This window comes from Lagopus leucura, unplaced genomic scaffold, assembly GCF_019238085.1.
Source record: "Lagopus leucura isolate 7727_CA_CO unplaced genomic scaffold, USGS_WTPT01 Super-Scaffold_739, whole genome shotgun sequence".
Classification (NCBI taxonomy): Eukaryota; Metazoa; Chordata; class Aves; order Galliformes; family Phasianidae; genus Lagopus; species Lagopus leucura.
In genome coordinates this window covers 15699939-15722139 of record NW_024962255.1, presented here as the reverse complement: position 1 = coordinate 15722139, position 22201 = coordinate 15699939, and the positions used below count along the sequence as shown (strand labels likewise).

General features: G+C 40.2%; 1 protein-coding gene across 5 annotated transcripts in view; it reads right to left on the bottom strand.

The window, feature by feature from the left end:
• SORBS1 (sorbin and SH3 domain containing 1) overlaps positions 1 to 22201 on the bottom strand; it is a 162506-nt gene that overhangs the window by 99031 nt on the left and 41274 nt on the right. Inside the window, exon 1 of one of the 5 annotated variants that reach the window (XM_042863434.1) lies at positions 11009 to 11149. The exons of the other annotated variants lie outside the window; for them this stretch is intronic. The gene's annotated coding sequence lies outside the window, so the exon portion shown is untranslated. Of the gene's footprint in view, positions 1 to 11008; positions 11150 to 22201 lie in introns of those variants that run through there. 5 annotated transcript variants of the gene reach the window in all.

Genomic DNA, 22201 nt, shown 5'->3' with positions numbered 1-22201 from the left:
CCTGAAGCGTAAGTCATCCCTTGCTTCTGCTCCCATATGGAGGAAACAAAGGATGACTTCTGCAGGCCAGAGGTAGCCATGTCTTGCAGAAAGTTGCCTTCCATCAACACTCTTCAGGCAAAAGTCAGAACAAGACTGTTGTTTACTGAAAGTGGTATGTAACAGCATATCTTATAGCACACATAGTAATTGCCCAGAGTTGCAGAGAGGCAATATTTGATTACTAATTGTTAGTGACAGGTGACAGTGCTGTTAGCAATTAGTCCGAACTGCTATACAAATTGCTAGCAGCCACTTATTACCAGATATAGACCTATTAGGGGAATCACTGTGAGAACAGACCGAGTGCGCTGTTACCTCCAGGGCTGGCTGCCAGCTCCAAATGTCAGGGCTGTACTACTGCAAGCCTCACAGTCCTGTCCACCATACAAGCTACCTGACATCTTAATAGGTTTGCCAAAATAAGAGGGGTTAGCAATTCAAGTCCCTGTGTCTCTTGCATCAAGAAGTCATTTGTATTTTAAACATTGCTAACGGCACTTACTGACTACGCAGCAGGGCGATCAACACTCAGGAAAGCAGCCTTGCTTCTGTCAATGCCAGCATGATAAGTAAGGTGAAGAGGAAACAGAACGAAAATATTTAAGCCTTATTTAGTCTCAGCAAAACCTTGGGTAGTTCAACCTAATCAACTGCCAACCCACTGCATCTGGATTTGGTTTCTGATGAAAGCATCTACAGAAACAAAGTGATATAATCCAGTCCTAAATTATGAGCAAAGCTTAGAAATAGTCTGCCATGACAAATGGAAACTATGCTCTTACAAACAGCAAGAACTTGCTATGTGATGTAGTAAGAGAACTGCTATCGGCACAAAAGTCCTGGCATGCTCTTTATAATGAGAAGTGTGAGGGGAATGGCAATGCTGCATTTCCATTAGAAAAAAAAAGTAATGCATTTCTATAGCATGTCATCTGAACTTCAGAGCTATTCTAAGCTGACAAGTCCCTGTTGCTGTGACAATGCAAGCATTGCTCCCACTCTGCTGATGCAAAAGCTGAAGCACAGACAGGATATAATTTTTCTGAAGTCCCCATGGAAGTCACAGGCTGCCAGATGAACTGAGTCCACAGTGCAATCAGTTGCCAACAGACTCCCAAAATGACAAAGGGAATCCTTAATAACAGAGCAAGCCCTTTCCTGGCTTTGTTGCACTAAATAACCAATGTGATTTGGGGTTTCATGTCTACAATCCAAATGCTGTTAATTAATAAGATTGGCGAAGTGTTGACACTCTTCAACAGATGCATTCCCCACAAGAGTCTAGATAAGAGCGTACACATCTAACGAAGAAGCTGGATGCCTCAGAACAGAGCCGCTCTATGTGAGAGCCAGCCCACTAGAACATGATCTTGAAACTAGTCTAGAAGTGAGCAAAAGTATCCCCAAGCTGAGCTGCCCAGTGCCTTACAATCAGGCTCATCACAAACACAAAGGCACCTTCTGTTCAAACCTGGGCTACCAAGAAATGGCTCAAGTCACATCTTAGGGAACAGCTCAGTAGATGGCTAAATGGAATCTCACATAATTTCTACCTGTGGTACATGAGGCCCTTGAATAAAGGAATTCAGAGTGTTTGGCAATCAAGCTTTTTTTTTTAATCAATCCAAAAGGAGAAGACATGCACAGACAGTATCTTACTACACCTCTTTCCTACCACCCTTGACAGGATGAAAACAAACAGAATGCCAGCCCCCAGGCCAAAACAAAACCTGAATCTTTTCTACACAATGTTTGATAAGGAATCCCTTAAAGAAAACAAACAAATAGAAAGCCACCCTACAAAACTAGGATTTATCCCTGCAGTCATTTATCTCCCTGCACGCTGATCACCATCAATAAACTGAGTTGTGTATTGCCATAACATTTAAGCAAGTAAACAACTGCAGATGTGGATGGCTTCTGAGGCTGCAAACAACTTATGCAAGTGCCAACCTCTGCTAAACAGATTCAGCTTCACACCTAACTTCCTCCAGATACTTCTGTTCTTTGTTAGAGCACAGCTACACATTGTGCTTTCATCTTCACACTCACTCAGCTTTAATCTTCACACAGATCTGTAGTTCTCCTTTTCAATCCACAAAGTATTTACTGAACACAAAGACCAGTAGGTAAATCTGAAGAGTCTTCCCCCTTGCTCGGTGTTAAGATACACAGGGGAAAAAAAACAACAACACACCAGAAAAATAGTTAAGGCAACTTTTGTTTTAGCACTATCTTTCAGCAAAGGCATTATTTGTGCAGCACCTTATGCAATGAGCACATTATCACCTACTCCAATGGCTGCTGTAACACATTTATTAAGTAGTTATACTAACATCACTAGGATTCTCTATAAAATGTTGGGATACTTTATTTATGAGATAGTTAAGAGTCGCATGGAATAAGGTAATGCAGTGACAGAATAATAGGGACCTCCGACAAGGTTGTGTCAGTTTTTGCAATTATGTGACAGGTTCAGAGCAAAACTGTCCATTCCCAGTAAATAACCTCACACATGCAAAAAGTTCTCATCCCATTTGGCTCTAAGCAAACATCAAACACACCATGTGTCTGAAACATTTGTAGCGTAAGACTCTCAGCTTTTCAATTTTACAGAAATTTTTGATCCTACAGACTGCTGCAGGTGTAATTATCTGTTTGTGACCCTCTATTTTCTGTCTGTTTCCTATCCTGTGCTTGTTAGCAGTGGAATCTTCCCCCATTCCCAAAAGACACTACCAAAGTGTGACTTGCAAACCAGTATGTGCATGCAGAAACTTTGTCAAACATAATCCTCACTCAAGATAACAATTAGAGTTGCCATTGATTCTAAGCATGGACATCTCCACAAAACAAACAGTAAGGACAAGATCAATTTCAGCTGGGGAGAGTTAACTAAACATCAGGCATTTAGACCATTACCTCTACAGTACATGGTGAGCGACATGGGCCTCCCGAGGACACATCATTCTGTCCTAGAATGGGCACATAAGCTGGAATGAATTGCCACATGGCAGTGCTTTTCTTTCTCTACTATGGGAAGAGCATGGAGCCTTGTTTTTTAAAAGATTTAAAGGCTGGATGTTGTGTTGAGGGACGTGGTTTAGTGGGAGCTACTGGGAATAGGTGAACGGTTGGACTGGATGATCTTGAAGGTCTTTTCCAACCTTGGTGATTCTATGATTCTATGATTTACCTCACCTTTGTAAGTACAGCAATAAGCCCTCTGTTACAGGCTCAGGTGGTAACAGTTGAGATGACAGCATCCCCTCCTGTGGGTCTTCCCTCACCCCCTGCTACACACAGATGTTTAATCCTTTACAAAACAATTAGGAAAAGAAAGAATCGGTGTTGAAAAGACAAGCAGATTTCTTACTAAGAACACTAATATGAAGTTAGGTAGTGTCAGCTTGTAACAAATTTCAAGTTGTGGGTTTTAAGGTTGTGGTTTGTGTTTTGGCAGAGATGTCATTTGGATCCAAACACACTTCATGCAAATACCACAGCTGAAGGTGTCAATTTCAGACTGAAAATGGGATTGTGCTTAAAACATAGATCAGTCTATGGCAGAACACTTAAGATCCCAGGATATCAACATCACTAATCAGAAGTCAGATGGCATAGCTCACGGTGAAAGCACTAAGACTTGAACACAACAGCAGTGTTATAACACTGTCACCCTTTCACCTTCCTAAAGTCTCACACAGGTTGTGGTGTCAAGTACTCAAGCAGACCTGGAAGCCTCAACACTTCTCTCTGCTCTGACACAGATGAAGTCAGGACTCTTAAGAGGAGGATTTGGGTCTAAGAGAAATCTGCACCTATTTTAAAGACGACTGTTCATCACTGTTGGCCTATGAATACACTCCCTTGAAGATCAGGACAACTGTATCAATTATAAAATACTGTAGCTGATGAAACCATATATTTAGACGGGAGATGCTTAACATATGCTGCAGTGGACATCAAGAGTCTTCTCAGCTCTCTGCACAGTTAGTGGAAAAGTATTGACCTACACATTTTCAGCTTGCTTTACAACTCCTGTACTAAGGAAACACAGTAACCTTTTCTAGTTGTAAGGTAGTTCACATTCCAGAAACAGTCAACAGTGTTAGCTTATTTAATAATCTGTTCTGGTGGATCCTGCTTATTTTGATGCTGACAGAGATGACACATACAAGAAAGGAAATATAGATTAAGTTCATAAAAGATTTACGTATATTATTGATTGTGTAAATCCAGAGCCAGCATTAAAGAATGGAAATGGAATGAGACATTTTCTGAAGTAACAGACCATAATCAATTTTGCACTATACTGATTTATTTAAAGAGAAGACAGAAGTCCTACACCTCAGGACAGCCCCCTCTCCACTTCCACAGAAAAAAAGTCCATGGTGCTTTCTGTATTTAGGATCTGATTTTGCATCACCTTACACAGCCAGCTGTGAGCAGCCCCGCAGACTGCAAGGCAGCTGCTCATGGAAGTGAGGATTGTCCTTGCATTCATGGGGACTGCAAGGCATCCATTAGCGTGCATTTGTACAGCAATCTGCGTTCATATTAAATCAACACTTAATATAGTGATTCCTTAATTTACCTCACAACTACCTCAGATCATGTAACAAGGATGCCCTAAAATACGGTTTTATTAATTTCTGCTAGTGCTTTAATATAAATTGAGCAATGTTATCCAGAACTACAGGGCACAGTATTAATTTGAGCTTCAGAATGTCAATGAGAGAAAAGGCAGTTCATTTCAGTAACAAAACGCTTTTATTATCTATCTACAAAATACACGTGACATTTAGAAGACAGTGATCTTCATATCCTTGTGAACTTTAGCAAAGATCCGTTACAAAATGCCATGAGCAACTGATACATTGCTGTAGCGTTACGACAAAGAAATTGGCTTTCATTAGCAGTCTTGTGACATGCAACAGCTAGCACAGAACAGAAACACTGCACATCACAAACTCAGATCACACTTGGACCTCTTTGATTCATAATCAACACTTTGGTTTTTATTAAGAAAATCAGATTACTTGAATTTGGGGGTGTTTCTCAGTGAAATGTAGAAATGCCATATGCACTTTTCACCGATTAGCAGACAAGTCAGCTCAAGTTGGTGTTGCTGGCTGACACTCGCATGGCACCAGACTTCTTCAAATGCCCAAGCCAGATGGGCATTTGCACAGGGTCCCTTTATACCTCTCTGCCAGAGGGAAAAGCCTAGTTTAAGGATCCTGACCTTGCCATGTCATAAAATAAAGCTGCAATGGAAGAAATAGGCCTCCACTAGCCTGAATGGGAACAGATTTTACTGCACTGTACACTTCTGAGAAACGTATCCAAAACACCTAGATGATGTGACCAATATAACCAACAGGCTTGCAACAGAGAAAATACAACAAGTCTGTCTGACAAAAGTGAGCACCAGGCCAAAACAGCTCCTCTGAATATGTTCCTCGCTTTGAAGAGGGCTTAGCAAGCCCCACAAAATCTTTCATTATTTTAGTGGATATTTTAGAAATGAAAATGGGTACAAAACATTTGACCTGATAGTTCTGCTGACCATCCATTATCAACCTGCTAAGAAGTTTGAAGGTGTGCACTGTTAGAAGGAGATGACATTAAAATTATTTCATTAACATGCGAGTAAAAGATGGAGACGAAGACAGAAATACAATGTCAGAAAAGGCTTCTTGCTCAGGAGGATTGAAGCTAGATACCCTTTTTGTATGCGAACAGATGGCATTTGCTGTACTTATTTCCATTAGCTTCCATAATGACTGGGGCTGGGAGGTGCTCTGTATGTGAACATACATATATGACCTTGAGAGGACCAAAATGCTGTTTTAAGAAAGCCACTCAAGTTTGTTTAAAACTATCAGTTCAGTGAGTTGTTCCCTCCATTCTCCCCCTCCACCCCCAACCAGTGCTTACACTTTATCCATGTATGGAAGAGATTTCAGAGGTCTGAGTCATTAAAACCTACAGAGAATAAAAAAACTTGGCAAATATGAAAGCAAGGCATTTTAAAAGGCTCTGAGGAGACAGCCTGCTCCCCCTTGCTACTGAAGATGTGATAGATGAGTTGCCATTTATGTGTAGGAGCTGACAATCTGAGGATTTGGGCAAGCCTATGAACTTAATTACATACAGTGCGTCCCAAAACAGCTTAAATAGATATACATGCCAAAAGCTGAGAGAGAACCTTTTGATCCTACTAAGAAAAAAAAAACAAACAAAAAAAGAAACCAACATTTAAAGTAGCAGCCTTGTGTGTTATCTGCAGACAAACTTCCTGCCAAATATTATTGTCTCTGCCAAGAACTATGGTATTTTTGGATAGTTTCTTATTTACAACCCCTCCTTGTGCATGAAACAGTGATGTTTTGCCATTTTTAGGTGTGGCTGATTATATAAAAAGCTCAAAAAATTTCAAGCAAGAATCTCTTCTCAGAGGACTTGTCTTACTGGAGAGAGCATTACAACAAACTTCAGCTTCCCTATAAAAAACACTAACAACAAAATCCAGAAAAAACAACCCATTTAACCAAACCAGGTATTCCAAGGGAAAAAAACAACAACAAACATGCTGAGGAAAGGTTCAAGAGATGTTTGTTGTTGTGGTACCTTAGACAACCATATGACATTCTCTGTAAGCATATGGGATTTATGAGGGATGATACCCTGCTCTTGGTAATACTACAGTAAGCAAACAGAATCAGTGGTATTACCTTTTTTCCTCCCCATCCTGATTTTTGGATGTGTATCCATGCGTCTTCCAGATCTGGCTTTATGAAAAGCAGACTTTCTGATGACATTCAGCTTCCAAGCCCTTAGTACCCACTCAGAGAGTTGCTAAGAAATCACAGTTCAGCATGACGTTTCCTCCCTCAAGACAATTCAGCAGGGCTCAGATTCTCAGAGGTCACTGAGGATCTGGGACTCAGGAAATCTGAGCTCTGTTCCCAGCCTTCTGCTATCACTGCACAACAGTGCAGTGCCTCATTTTCTCAAATTAAAAAAAAAAAAAAAAAAAAAAGGGGCTAAAACCACCAGCCTCCTTTTCAAGAACTTTAAAAAAAAAAAAAAATTAAAAGAAAAAGTATCAATACTACTGTGCACTTATCACTCAATCCTCACATCCCCCCCACAAACCTCACAGGATTTTAACGTTTACTGGCCACAAGCTCCTGCAATATTCCAGGTAACATTTATACCAATTCAAACACAGCAGCATTTCTCAAGAACAGAGACTTCTCTTTCTCCCACGTCTACCCAGAGTAACTTATCTCAAATACATTTACACAGGATTTCGGTTCTATAGCTGTAAATCCAACCTAAGCTCCTCACTATGGCATCAGATCCACACCAGTACTTGCAGCCACGCAGATCCCTGTGAGATGGGCTGTATTTTCCCAATTACCAAAAACATTTAAGATGAATATCACAGACAGGGTCATTTGATTTCCATTGGCATCGTTAATGATTACTTCACTACTAAGAAACACACCTCCTCCTTCCCCATCATTTCTTCATTCATAACCTGAATAAGTTAAGAATGAGAATACTTGAGTACAAAAAAATCCAAAAAAACTTTGGGGATAACAATCCTTCTATGCATACTATCTGCAAGAAGAATGCATCATTAAAGACAAGTAATACTCTATTCCTCATAAAATACATTCATTTCATATAATCTTTAGAGTCTCCAAGCTCATACAGAAAAATTATACTTAAAATACGTATTTTCAAATCTTTCCCCCTTTCTCATTAACAGGGACTAAAACTTGTTCTGTTTCTTTTCTTCATCCTTTTCCTTTTTTCTCAACATCATACTCAATGGAATTCAAAGCAATTATGAAGTCGCAGAGAAAACATCAGGACACCGAGTGAGAATGAAAACCCTGAATAGGTACCTGAGAGTGAGCTGCAAAACAGGTTAGCACAGATTTGAGTGCCAAAAGATTTTCATGAATGCGGTGAGATGATGAGAGGTAAACAAGAAGAAATAGGCTTCACAGTCCATTCTCTGCAAAACTTATGTAAGTCTTTTAAGAGTCTGGAGCGATCAGAACACAATTTCTGTAACTCAGAAACTAATCACGTCAAAAGCTGCACGGGATTTCTCATACAACAGGACACCCTTTAGTTATGCAGTCTTGGCCCTGGGGAATCCTACCACTCACAGAAGGAGCCAGCAAATTTCAGTAGAATCTAAAAATAACGTAGAATGCTACATTAAAAGATATTAATGTGCTAAACATTACTGCAGCTTGCCTAGCAGGGACGAGTCAATGCATAAATCTGTGCTTGCCTCCACTTGGATATTACCAGAACTTAAAACCAAAAATAGGAGCCCAAGATCTTACTTTATGGATTAACTGGAATAAATTGAAGTCAAACAGACATGCTCTGTGTGACAGATGTGACCCTTTCCCAATAAAGCTTTCAGCAGATCTTCAGTTCAACAAATGCTTTCTATACGAATAAATTCAGATGCAGTTACCTCAAAAATCTGTTTTCACATTTCAGCATTTTTATTGCAGTGGTATCTAATGGTTCAATCAAATCCCATCCCTAAAGCTCTAGGTGCATGTAGGACTGCACTTCTTATCAGACTAGTTTAGAGCTGATAGAATCCACACAAACAAATAAAGCGTTATTACATGCACAGTGGAGGAAACATAACGCAAATAGATCAAATAACATGGCAGAGATCACACTGTGTGCAGCAGAGTTACACATTCAGCAAGTGAGCCCTAGCTCACTGCCAAAACCTATTTCCAGGCTGAGCTCCCCAGGCTGCTGGGCCCACTTGTGCCCAGGTGCAGTCATTCCCTTTCTTCTTGGCCAAGAACTAATGACTGTACAGGACAGTGAGCTACTGCACTGGTTGCAATAGAGATTGCATTTTTTATAAATGGGAGACCATTCAGTCACCTGAAAGGAGCCTTAACAGAGGAGCCCTTCTGCAGAGCAGACTGAAGCTCTATACAAGGTGGCTTAATATCTGTTAATAACCATGCTCTGGGTTTCAGTTATTCTTCTAGACATCTGCCTTGATGTCTAGAAAGCTCTGGAAAAGCAAACTTTGGATTTTAATCTCAAGGAAACCACCTGGGAAAATCCAACAGGAGCACGAAGCACTGTGTTAGTCTTTGCTCAGCATCCTGAGCTCGGGCCCTGGCAGCCACCCCAGGCAGGGATAGAAGGAGCAGGAGAGCCCTCAGAACGATGCTGGTAAACAGGACTCCACCTCAGAACAGCAGCAGGCAGCAGTGCTCCCAGTGTCACATAACACAGCTCCAGCCTTTAAAATGACCACAAGTTACTAAGCAAGAAGCTGAAACACACCTAATGGAAACATGAGAATGGTTACATCTTCAGCTATCACCCACATCTACCTAAATCAAAAAGTGCTCACAGACTTCAGCTGAATCCAAATAAAAATCAAACTATCTGCAATTTTCATCTCTCAGACCAAAGCCTATGGAAGATCTCTGGTACCCAAGAGCAACTGCTGAGCAGCTGCGCACAGCACAAGCTGCCTGGGGCCATAGGAGCGCCCAGTCTGCAGGCATACCCTGTTTTGGGGAAGCAGGGGCTGCATCTCCCATGCAAAAATCAAGTGAGGTGACGAGGACAGACACAGGTCATTACATGAACAGAATAGAACTAGAAAATGGAACTGAAGATCCAGCACAGATATTAGCCACTGTGCTTGCCTTAAAGTCCAAATGACCACACCCAACTTCAAAGTATATTCCAACCTGAGCAATTCTATGATTCTCTACTCGCACAGACTTCTAAAACAAAAGGAATTCTCTCATATTTGTCAGCAGAACCAAGAAAGAAGTCTAGCATTAGGTCTCATTTAAAATGTTTTAACTACGCTACAAATTATTGAGTCAATTCATCAAGTTTGAGGCTGGCTCTAAACGGTTCCAGCTGCCGCACAAAAACCTAGAACCAAACACAAACCAAATTTCTAAGGCTTCATGTCAGCTTCAATTTTCTGTTACATTAAAAGAATAATTTTAGCCCTAAGTTAACAGTTATTAAGAAGTGCTGAAGTTGAGCCCATTTAACTCTCAGTTTTAGTTAACAATGCTTCAAGATGAACTTGCAGTCAGACACATCGCATCTCTTTTGTTTCGGGATGTTCATTTGGGGAAATTTAACAGGCAAGAGATGCCTATCTGAGAATGGAATCAATCAGGAATGCAGTTACAACAGAAAGAATTTCAGCAGACCATAAAAGAGAGAGAGAAAAAAGAAAACCCCACTATAAGAATAGTCCGTCAAAACGCAACTGTAGCGAGTTTGGGCAGCTTCCCAGTGCTCCAGAGGGAATTCTGCTATTTGCTGAGTTTAGTGAATGTAATCGAGTACCGAAGGAAAACCAGCAAAAAAAAAGTACTGCTGCTTACACCATTTTCTCAGTCCTGCTCAGTGTGAGAAAGCATACGGAAAACAGAGAAATTATTGTACTGCTGCGAAAGCAGATGTTCACAGCACAGATAAGAGTGACTGATTACACATAGAATAAAACTACACAATCAGGTTTTTTTTTGTTTTTTTTTGTTTTGTTTTTTTTTAATAAAAGTCACTCAGCTGGCAGAGAGGAATAAAGAAAAAGAAGACTCAGAAAGTACTTTGGGAACATCTGCAGAGATAAGTCCTGCTCAGTTCCACAGTAAAAAGGAGCTAGTATTTTCCCTCGCAGATCATATGCAACATCATCTGAGCTACTTTCCTCCAAGAATCTGAGTGAACAACATTAGGCAGGAAATTCTAACTCATTCAGAAGAGATGCAAACAGTTAACAGGAAACATAACATGAAATAATTCAAGCAATCTCCTTCCAAAGGCAACAGATAGTCCACAAGTTATTTATAGAGGAAAATGCAGAAGAGACTGGAAAGCACTTAAAACTTCTGAGGTTTTAAATACTCACTTCTTGCAGCCAAAATCACATCAGATGAACATCCAGGAAAATTTTTAAAAGCTCACGTTAAGGAGCTTAACCAGCTGAGAACATGATGTAGCCCTTCCTCTGGGCCGTCCAGCCATACGCATTTACTCATTCAACAGAAGCACAGAGCGTGATATTGTAGTGCAGCCTTTTACGTAGGGATGCCAGGAGAGGGGGAGGAGAGGAAAGCCCTTCCCAAAGGCTTTAGTTCAGCCCACTCATTAAAATACAGAGTGGAAACAGCTGCCATGGAAAGGAAGAGGATGTCCTGGCAGTTTCTTGGGTGTAAAATGATTTAGTTCTGGAACCTTAACAAGAAAGATTTTTTTCTGAATTTTATTCTTACTCTGCATTTCTCTTAAAAATAAATAAAACAGTAATTAAAAAACAAAACAGATAACTCTGTCTCTAACTCAGCTCAGAAATTCATATAACATACTAGATAGTTATCCATCCATTTTCAAAATTAGTACATCTTATTAGGGGAAATAAATCCCCAAAAGATCCTATTTCTCCTCCTTGCGAGGACAACTGCGAGTTCACTTGCGCTTTCTAAGGCTTAAATCTTCATGTAATGTAATACCAAATTCATTCAGAATGCCTGCTCACCAAGAAGTTCCAAGAAGATAATAAATACTAGTTCATTAGTAGCAACATTTATGACTGACAGCATCTCTCATATATATTAGCACCTCAAAGTTAAGACTAGATAGGGAAGAAAGATAGGTGGTAACAACAGTGAAAGCCCCAGGAACATTTCTTCAAGGAGACACTGAAAAAAAATGAGGATTCTTCAGTCTGAGAAGGTGTTGACAGAGGGGAAATGAGAGCTTTATTAAATCTTGAAAGGCATCAAAACCACAAATCTGGGAATGGTGGCTCGTTCCTTCTGGTAACACAAGCACTGAATGAAATCTTCTCAGGCTACTTCAAGCTTCAGAACAAACGAAAACCAGTACGTTTTTACAGAATATATAATTGGATTGCAAACCTCATTGCCACAGGATCCTGCGGTGTTCTGCTGTGTAAACTAGTTCAAAAATTAAATGCTAAAGCTCATACCTTGGGAAGTTGTTAACCACAAGTTACTAGAAGGTACAGATACTTTGGTGAACTAGCACTTTGCATTTGGCCTCCACATTAACCCCTTCCCTAAGGCTGTGACACTGGCTCCCGCCAGAGATAGCAGACTGGATTAGGAGGAGCATCTTTGTGCCACACCTATTGCTTTGTATTATCAGTGTTGGTACGTCTGTTCCACAAACAGAGAATTAACTATGTACATTAAGAGACAAGCATCAAAGCTATTTTGAATTTCTGACTACAGCCCAAAATAAGACATTGGGACATAACCATTACTGGCCTGAAGTAAATTTGCACTTCCTCAAAGGCAGCACCCAAAGCATCCCCCGAGACTCCAGTCCAACTACTTCATGACTTCACGACTTCTCACCACCAGTCTTTCCACAACAGATTTCAGCAGCTATTTCTCCTATTTTCTGCTTTATGCATTCTGATCGTGAAACCTGATATTTAATATCAAAGCTATTTTAAGTGCATGTATTTCTTTTTTTATATATCGTCAGCTGGCATTTTTCAATTTTCAACTGGGTAACAGCCACAGCAGCAAGTAGCAAATAGTTGTACAATGAGAGACATACCTTAAAAACAGCCTTGCAGTGCTCAAGCGCTCACTGCATAGCAAAAGGCGTAACTGCCCACTAGCTCTGCTGCTTCAACAGCTGGTCTTAATTAATATTCAGAAACAAGACACTTCTATGCAAAATTAACCAACTGACTTCAGAGACTGGGTCTAAGAAAAGCAGTCACAAACTCTGCTTCTCTACTCCGCTTAATTTTAAGCTGGGACTTAACAGCTGTTTGTCTGTCTTTGCATGTTTAATGTTTCCTGTAGGTCTGCAAAAGCATGCAAAATATTTTAGTTCAAGGCCTCTATACGGTTGTAATAGGAAATGGCTGTCTCCCTTAAAGAGCTGGGTTAGTATAGAAACAGGGATTGTCTGTCTGACAGTGAAGTCTTTAGTGTATATCTCAAAGGGAAGGAAAAGACACATAAATATTTACTGCCTTCTGTACACACCACAGAATTCAAACGCTGCCTATTTTTGGTTACTTCTTCTCTAAACAATCCAGGCTAAGGTCTGGTATTGTTGTTCTCATTGTTGTTTTTTTTTTTTCCTATCAATAGAAAGTTCTGCTCCCACCTTTGCCAGACAGTTCCTCTAAGCTGCAAAACAGCATCACAGAGAGAAAGCTGCTATATGAATCCTAGGCTGGCCAAGACTACTTGCTTGTGCAAGAAGTGTGATCATGTCACAGATCCCTTAGTCTATCTGAGAGCATGCATGCTTCCTGTGTGAGGCTTCACACCCATGTTGAAACAGCCTTCTAGTGTTTCAGCATGAGGCATGGTGAAGATATATACATAAGCAAGGTTCTGCTTCCTAGTTCTGTCCTCTTTCACTTCACCTATGCTGAAGAGCACACAACATTCCCTCCACAGAAAGTGCATGGGATGAAGCAGCAGAAACAGATGTTCCCTTTCCTTCGGCATAACCCCTAATGAACAGCCTTCAGATCTGATCTTTGACCCATTTACAGCTTCAAATTGTGGTCCTTAGCCTCCTTCACCACTGTGCTCCAACAGGTCCATCCTTTCTTTTTCGCATCACAATATATGTACTGCTAGAGGACCAGCAGCACTGAAAATCACTTTCATTTCCTACATGCATCCTTACCGTACCTGCCCTTCTTTAAGGCTCGACTAAAACTGCAATCTTCACCTCCACCCCTTTGTTTCTCTCTTTTATTTAAGAGCCATGTGGTAAATAGAGAGGAACTTAAAGGATTCGCACTTCCTTCATGTGGTTGTAACTACACCTTGAGTCATGAAATGCTGAGGAAGTTACTGATGGAGTAACTCATGTAAATACATAGCAGAGAAAACTTGCTTATCCAAAAAAACAGCCAAAGTGCAACCAGATACTCTGATCAGTAGACAGGAGCTCAGCTCACTGATGGGAATATGTTTCAGGATGCTCAATGAAACTAATGAAAATTTCCTACAAAACGCAAATTTGCAACAATTCAAGAACTGGATAGGAGGTCCTGCAGGTCTGAGAGAAGATGAGGGTTCAGTGAATAATAATTTTCCTTCAAATGATACCTTAGCACAAAGCCTTCTAATGTGGGCTTGTACAAATCAGAAGAGTCACTACAGTGCATGAGGATCCAGCCTTGATATGCTTAGTTAAAAAGAGTTACACCTGCAGTACGATCTGAAGCAGTTTAACAGAATTGATTGCAGGAACTGCACCCCAATAAGATTTTCTGTGCATTTCATCTGAGTTTTCTTGTCTCTCCCTTTTTTTTTTTTTCCTTTTATGTAATAAATCTGGTTTGGGATGCCACTGAGTTTCTACCAGTTCAGTCCACTTCTTGCCTCATTTCCACTGACCAGCACTACAAAATGAAAAGAAAATGAGAGCAAAGGTACTTAGGCAAGGGAAGCGGAATGGACAGAATGATTTTCACGAAAAAGATGGATCAGTGCAATCTTTTAAAAAAAAACCAACAAAACAAGCATTCTTAACAGAGACAAGTACACACACAGCATTTTTCTTGACCATGGGAGATGCACATGGAAGTCCAATGGGATATTTTAGTATGCATTCTGAGCACAGAAGGCTGAAGTGTCTCTGGATGCATTCAAAAAAATGCACCCACTTCATGGAACCAGAGATTGATTTAGAAATCTGGTGGGCTGAGGCAATTCAACCAAGCATCAGGGATGCGGAACAGTGTGAATCTGTTCTTTGGATCACAAAGCCTCTCCCTTCCAGCTAACTTCCCCACCCACTCTGAAAGCATTCTGCTTTGGGAGTGGCTCTTCTCATACAGGAAACAAAATTTTCTTTTACTGTGGTTCACGGAAAATTTTCTCATTTTTCTTTCTGCAGCCCACCTAGACTGGAAAAAAAAAAACATTAGCCTCATCCAAAACCCAGGGTTAACAATTCTGCCTATCTGTGGATAGTTCTTTTCAACTAGCAAGGAAGCAATCCCACAACTGCCTTTCATATGGCTCATTATGGGAATGGCGGTGCAGCACAACCACAAAAAGAGTTGTACTGGATTAATTTGAGAAGTTATTGTAGAGCACTTTGATGTACTTCCATCTGAAAAAAGGCTTATGAAAACAGGGATTAGATCAATTCTAGGGCAACTGTGGTCTTTAAGTGTACGAGGGCTTCCCATAAATTTGAATGGTAATAAGAGACAACTGGATACACAGATTTTATTCCAACTTGTTACAGATCATGAGATATAAAGATTGAGTCATGGAGTATCAATAATACAATCCTCAGGTACAATAACTGAATTTATTACCAATCCAAAGTCTGTTATCAGTAACACGAATCCTATTATTGCCTTCAGCAGGATTTGGATCAGTCTCCCAAGAGCAATTTGGGAAAAAAAAAAAAAATAGAGAAATAAAAGCATTTTAATTTTAGCAATGTATAGAAAAAATATATATATTTTTCCTTTCCATAGAAAAAAAAAAAAAAAAAAAGGACTTGGATGAAGCTACAGTTGATCAGATCATCACTTCATTTAATCCAAAAAGCCTTTATCAGTACCAGAAGCCCCATAGTCACATACAAGAAACTAATTAACAATTCTGGGAAAGCTGCAGCTGGGCATCTCTACTGAAAAGAAACAAAGCAGCTTCACTGCATCAGCAAGGCATCAATTTGCATTTACTGGATAAGTTTTCAGCTGGACCAGTTCCCAATTTGCCTCACCAGTGCTAGCCATGAGTTGGATCAGTTTATACCAGTTAAGAAAATACAGCTCTATAGAAGAACTTAAACATAAAATCTTTCACAGTTTGGTGATACAAAGCAGAAGCCAAGAGAACAAGTCAGGTAAGACAAATATTTGGGAACAAATATCATTGTCTGTATGTCTGGAGCGATGTTCCTGGCATTTCTGAGAACTCAGAACCAAACACGTGAATCTACTTTAAAGCAGAGCTCACACAAGGAACCTGTGGCATAGCAAGAAGCAAAGTCTGGAAGCCCGACTCTCATGTTGTCCCTCTTCAGATGGCTTGATGTTCTTCAGACAGCTCAGCTTCCTCCTGACTACAGAGTGATATGGTTCTCTTAACAAAGAATACATCATTTCTCATACATCATTTTCTAAGTTAACCACCTACTTCACTTTCAGCACATATGCAAAGTACCCTTTTCCTTTCCCTGAGCACCCACAGTAACTCCAAATTTTTCACTTTCAATCTCAGTTAGAGAGGTACCTCCACCCCAAATTGCATTTTGGGTCTTCACTCTGCTTTCCAGGCTTGGCAGAAGCCTTACAACTAGCTCTGCTTCCTCTCCTCTCTTTCACTGCAGCTCTGGCCCTGCAAGCAGCACAGCTGCTTCTCTTGCCGACACTTACTCCTAAAATGCCTCCTTGGAGCAGATGTTTCCCATGTGTTTCATTCTTTACTTTCTCCCCACCCCCTACATGTTCCCATGCAAGAAGCAATTTATCTCCTTTAGCTCACAGATCCAAACCTGAAATAGTGTAAGCTTTATCAATCTAGCCATTGTGGTTCTGGAACAGGCAGGAAAAAAGAAACAGACTCTGTCTTTTTCCCTGTGATAATACGTAGGGAGGAGGAAAAAAGGTATAACCTTGGCACAGCCTTTGGTTCCCATTTCATTTTCAGATCACCAGCTTTAAGTTCTGGAATTTATGGTTTTCTTTACAGAGGTGAAATTTTATTTCTTCCCAATGTTTTGGTAAACAGGATTACTTATTATCTGCATTTTTTGCTCCTTTCACTTCTACCTCATTCCACTGTTCAGCAGCTGCCGCTAATATCTCAGATGCCCCATTCGCTTTCTCTGTGACATTTCCCTTCCTCCAGCTGTCTGTCCTTGGCACCAGGGCCTGCAGTGGCCCAAGACCTTTATACAAATTACCTTTGCTCTGCTGCTTGTTTCCACAGTTAGTTCAACAACTCAAGCCAGTTTCACCAGTTTATGCTACCTGAATCAAAACTAAAAACAACATCCTCCAGCTGGACTGATACAGTAATCTTAGTTTTAGGTTATTACAACTTCTTCTACTCTTACTTTTGCTGGAAGAGGGATAGATGCAGCCTCTCCCATGCAACATCATGTTTTTCTGAGCAGGAAAACTTCTCACTTTAGGCCAAATCCTGAAAGTGTCATCAGTCTACAAAAGGAGCATATAACTGCTCCCTGTAGGCTTGTCAGTGAGCCCTGCCACAAGTAGGTGAGATTACCATTTCTAGCAGCTGCCAATAGATTAGGAGATCCTATGCACTCAGAAACCTGAAACTAAGAACTAAAGTGAACTAAAGTCAAGCAGGTTTTGCTCAGATGGTCAAAGCCCTATATGGAACAGATCACAAAGTGCTTGTTGACTTCACTCCTAAGAGGCCCTCACTCCAGCCTCAGTCCCAGGCAGGCAGTACCTAGTGATACTATCTGTGTGTTCCCCAGCCATGGCCTTTGTCACCTGCATACAAATGGCCTGGAGCCAGCAGAGCAGGGCGGACAGGAAGGACAGACAGTATGACCAGCTCACCTGCTAGGCTGGTAATGTGTTGGAGTGCAAGAACTGGTGATAGGATGGCCCTTTCCTGACTGTTTGCTCCCATGCTGCCTCTTTGCAAGCAGCTTTCCAGCATGTGACCTCACATTCTGCAACTGCTCTGATTAAAACTGCTGCACTCAGTCAAATGTTTAGTAACTCCTCTGATAGCTCTATATTAAAAATGACTGTGGGGGTGAGGGAAAGCAGAAAGAAGAGTAATAGTCTGAGATAGTTAAGTGCAGTGCTCAGGCAAAGAAAAAGTTTGCTTTCCAAATCCCACATGTAGATGATTTGCTGCTGGGACACAACGGATGCGTGGGCACTGAAAAGCCCCAGGCAAGGACTACAGTCTCATTTTCAGGCTTACCCAGAGTCTCTCTCCATGAGTTCAGCTGAGTCACTTCATACTCTGCTCTTCTGAAAACTGGCAAAAATCTCCATTAATGCTACACATTGCAAGTTTGTGTATTAGTAGCACACTCTCCTCACAGTAGCAACTGGCTTTTCCCTGTACTTGTATCATGCCCAGATCTGAAATGAAGCCACAAAGCGACACAAACATAACTGGCAGAAACCTTAATAATTTCATAGTAGTGCCATGAAGTTGCTCGTGTGAACCACTAGGACCTTGCACCGACCATGCCTCTCTTGTATGTATTCTTCCTCCTAGCAGTGTCACAGTGGAGTCAGCTTGGTTTTCCAGAACAGAGAGGACCTCGTGCCCTATATAATTCTGCATAGAGCCAGTCCCAGATAATAATCTCTTCCCATACTGTTCACTAAATTCATCATGAAGTGTTTTCTGTAGCTCCCTTGTAGGGGAGACTCCAGACAACAGATATAAACATCAGTGCAATCCTTTGTTTTTCAGTTCCTTGATATTTCTCTAATGGGGGGAGAGGGGGAAGGGGGAAGGCTGAAAGAGAAAAATAGAATGAATCTAGAGAGAATAAAGCTAGTACTGGAAGTTCCCTGTCAATAGAAGGATCTTCCCAGGTGGAACTGTTGTTTAGAAGTGCGGAAAAAGTGGCAGAGGTCAGAAGATCAATAGGTATTGAAGGAATGCAGTTTTATCTTGACCAGGGCAGATCAAAGAAATTATATTAATTGCTTTTCAAGACAGATACTCCCATAGCCTTTAATCCATTCTGGTAGCATGCAGAGAAATTTGGTAGAAAACCATCCACAGTGTGTAATCCTCAAAATCTGCAAGATACTTCAAACACTGAAGGAATCTCTGCTTGAATATTCAAGAAGTGGCAAAAAGAGAGCATTCTCCAATCCATGTCATATTAAATTTATCTCATAACTAACAACTTCTCAACTTCTTTTCTGCTCCTTACTACTTCCTAAACTAGCTATATTGCTTTGATTCCTATTTTCATTTCAGTTTGCACCTTTTGATTTGTTAGTTCCTGGACCTGCTAATCCTTCTCCAGTCACCATCTTCTCAGAAATCACTTTTCCTTCAAACAGTTCTCATCCTTCCTCCTACAAACAGCTGTGCTGTATGTCACGTAGGCATGATTTAGACTGGAAGCTCTGCAGTGTATAGAACAGGTCTTATTTATGTTTGTGAATCTTGGTCTAACTTTATACTGCTGTATAAATGTTTAATAGCTAATAATGCATTTGCTGGAACAAGCTCTGCGCTACTACTCAGTATGACTTTTTGGACACAATCCTTGCTGACTGTCAGAAGCTTCTGGAATTAAAATAAAAAAAAAAGCAAACAGCAGCTACCTGGTGACACTGCAGTCTCAGAGTTATATGATAAGATAGTTGATATATAGTTGAAGGTGCAATAGTTGCAATGCAACATTGTTGATAGTTGAAGATGCAATAGTTGAAGATGCTAACAAATAAGCACCGTAGCACTGGAAATGGCCATATCTACTCTTTCTACTTTTGAATTAGCATAGAGTTTAGGAGCTCAGCTCTACCACTGAGTCTTACCTCCTTTACGTCATCTATCTCTAGACCCCCATATTAACAGAATTGTAGACAAGCATTTCAAATCTTTTTTTTCACTTCAGTGTTGGCTGAAGAATGGTCCCATCCATTCCTTACTCCATTCCTGGCACTATTTTTCTCTGATTTTGAGTACCATAACCTGTGTTAGAATTAATTCTTAAAAAGAAATTCCAGTAGCAGATTTTTTATGCAGTTTTTACTTCAGTGATCAAACAGGAGCCAGACAATTCATAACTGATGCCACACAGCAACGAATTCTCAAGCAAATAGGGAATGTACAATGTCTCAGCCTTGGGGCCAATGAATAAAATACGGTGATGCTAATGGAGAAAATGCAATGGGACAAAAGGAGCCTCAGGTCTTTATGTCACCTAGCCTCAGGTTAACACTTATGAAGACGAACAACTACATAAGTTTCCACAACTGGTAGAAATAGAAATCTTTGGGTTTTGTTTCATCCATGTTATCTCCTTATCAGGTTGTTCCTGATGGTGCAGTTGGATGATGAGAAGTCTCATCCTTTAATCTCAACAATTTGTGCACTGTTGATGTAGGAATATATTAAGAATCAATTCTGTTACATATCTGAAGGGGCTGTAGAACATGGAGGGAAGTGGGGCTCCTGCCCAGCCATTTACATCCAACACTACATACTAGGGTCAGAATCCCTTTTCTATGAATTTTGATAAAGTCTCACTAATAACACTGTTGATACTTTATCCTTGAAAGAGATTTGACTAAGTGATGATTTAAGATTTTGAGATTTGTCAGTATGCATTAGAAAAGAAATGAGAAGTCAGTCAAAAATTAAGCAAAAACCATCTATTAGGAAAGACTCCTATTACAGTCAATTCTCACGGACTTAATAAAGCTTTTTAAGTGGCATGAAAAAAACTCCACCACTTCAGTCATTTAAAAGTAGATTGGACCAAGCATTGGAAGAAACATATTGCAGGGAACTCAGACATACCAGCATGGCAGTAAAATCTTTTTCTCTCACTTCCAGGATTGTGCATGATAAGATTTCAGTACTAGTCAAAGTGTACTTATCTGTAATCATCACAATTTTCAGAACTTGGATTTTAGTGCCAATATCTCTTCAAGAAGAAAGGTGTCCACCATATATACAGACAGAAGCATTACAGTTGCAAAGAGAGGTGCAGAGAGGGGCAACGCTACTTAGTGAAGATGAGCTAGGGACAAAGACTTTTGAACAGATCAGAATTGAAACACTTGGGAAAGTACTCCCCAGTATGATTGGAAGATGAATTTTTAACAGAAAGCCCCATTCAGTTGGAAGCATTCAACAGGTGTAAGTAGGCTGCAGCTCCCTAAGTATACTAACTGGTATCAGAAACACACCTCCACACAGAAAGATTGACATATCTCAATAAATCTACAATTTTCATTAACTTCTCAGCTCATCAAATATCACAGCTCCCACAGTCAAACTAAAACAGGGAGGATCTTCAAGCAGACCAAGTTGAAACCCACTCTCCTATACTGCATAGCAAAGAAAAAAACAACACTTTTAAGAAAACTCTCAGTGAAGTCCTCCTTATTTGACTAGCATTATTTTCAAATTAAAATAACTCTTTTTTCACCAATGGTATAGTGCCTTCATGCTTAAAAAAATTTGGAGAAGATAGGGATCTGATCTGTCAGCTACTTTATTTTGCCTCTAAAGAACATGGTTTCAAGTACCCAAGCAATAGCCACAATGAATAATTAACAACTAAGCTCATTTAGAGCTCAGGGTCTGAAAAAACAGCAAACCTGTTATTGAGAATATGGCCCTCCACCTCACTGTTTTTGGCAAGAAAGCCATACCTAATTCACAAAAACATCTTTCTGAAGGAACTAAAACAACTTCTTTCATGACCATTTTGTTTTGTCTCTAGTTCCTTTAAAAATTTAACAGACTCTAACTCAGATATAACTAGAATAATTTGCATTAGTTCTAGTACTGAATAGATTTATGATACCTTGTGTATTCACAGGAAAGTCCATCTTCAAAAGATTCCAAGGATGAACTGCTGAGCCTCAGAACAAAAAAGCCCTTTAAAATCAGGGTCAAGCAAGGCATTTAGATTCAAAAATAATAAATAAATCCATTTGGAAACAAAAGCCTATTGTATATCGCTTCTCCAGGAAAACCCATGGGTGGCTGAGAATTACTTGGGAAAACTTTGTGTAAATTAGTTCTGAATCATTCTCAACTCTCTCTCTTACACTGAAAAGAGGGGTCTGTAGAAGGAGAAAACCATTTGTAAGTTCACACAGGGTCAGGGAATATCTGGCATTCCAAATACAGAACTAGAAAATGTTGTTGGGATGCTGAAAAAAAGAATGAACGTCCTCCCTACTCACGACTCACTGAGGAACTGGGACACCCTCAGCTCCAGCTACAAATGATTGGGGCTGGGGAGCTAGAAAATACAGAAGGAAGCATAAAATGCGGCAGTAAAAGCTCATGCAGTTCGACGATTCAAAGGAACCAATTCCTGCTCTTTACTCCAAAGAGAAAAAATACAAAATGGAGAAATAACA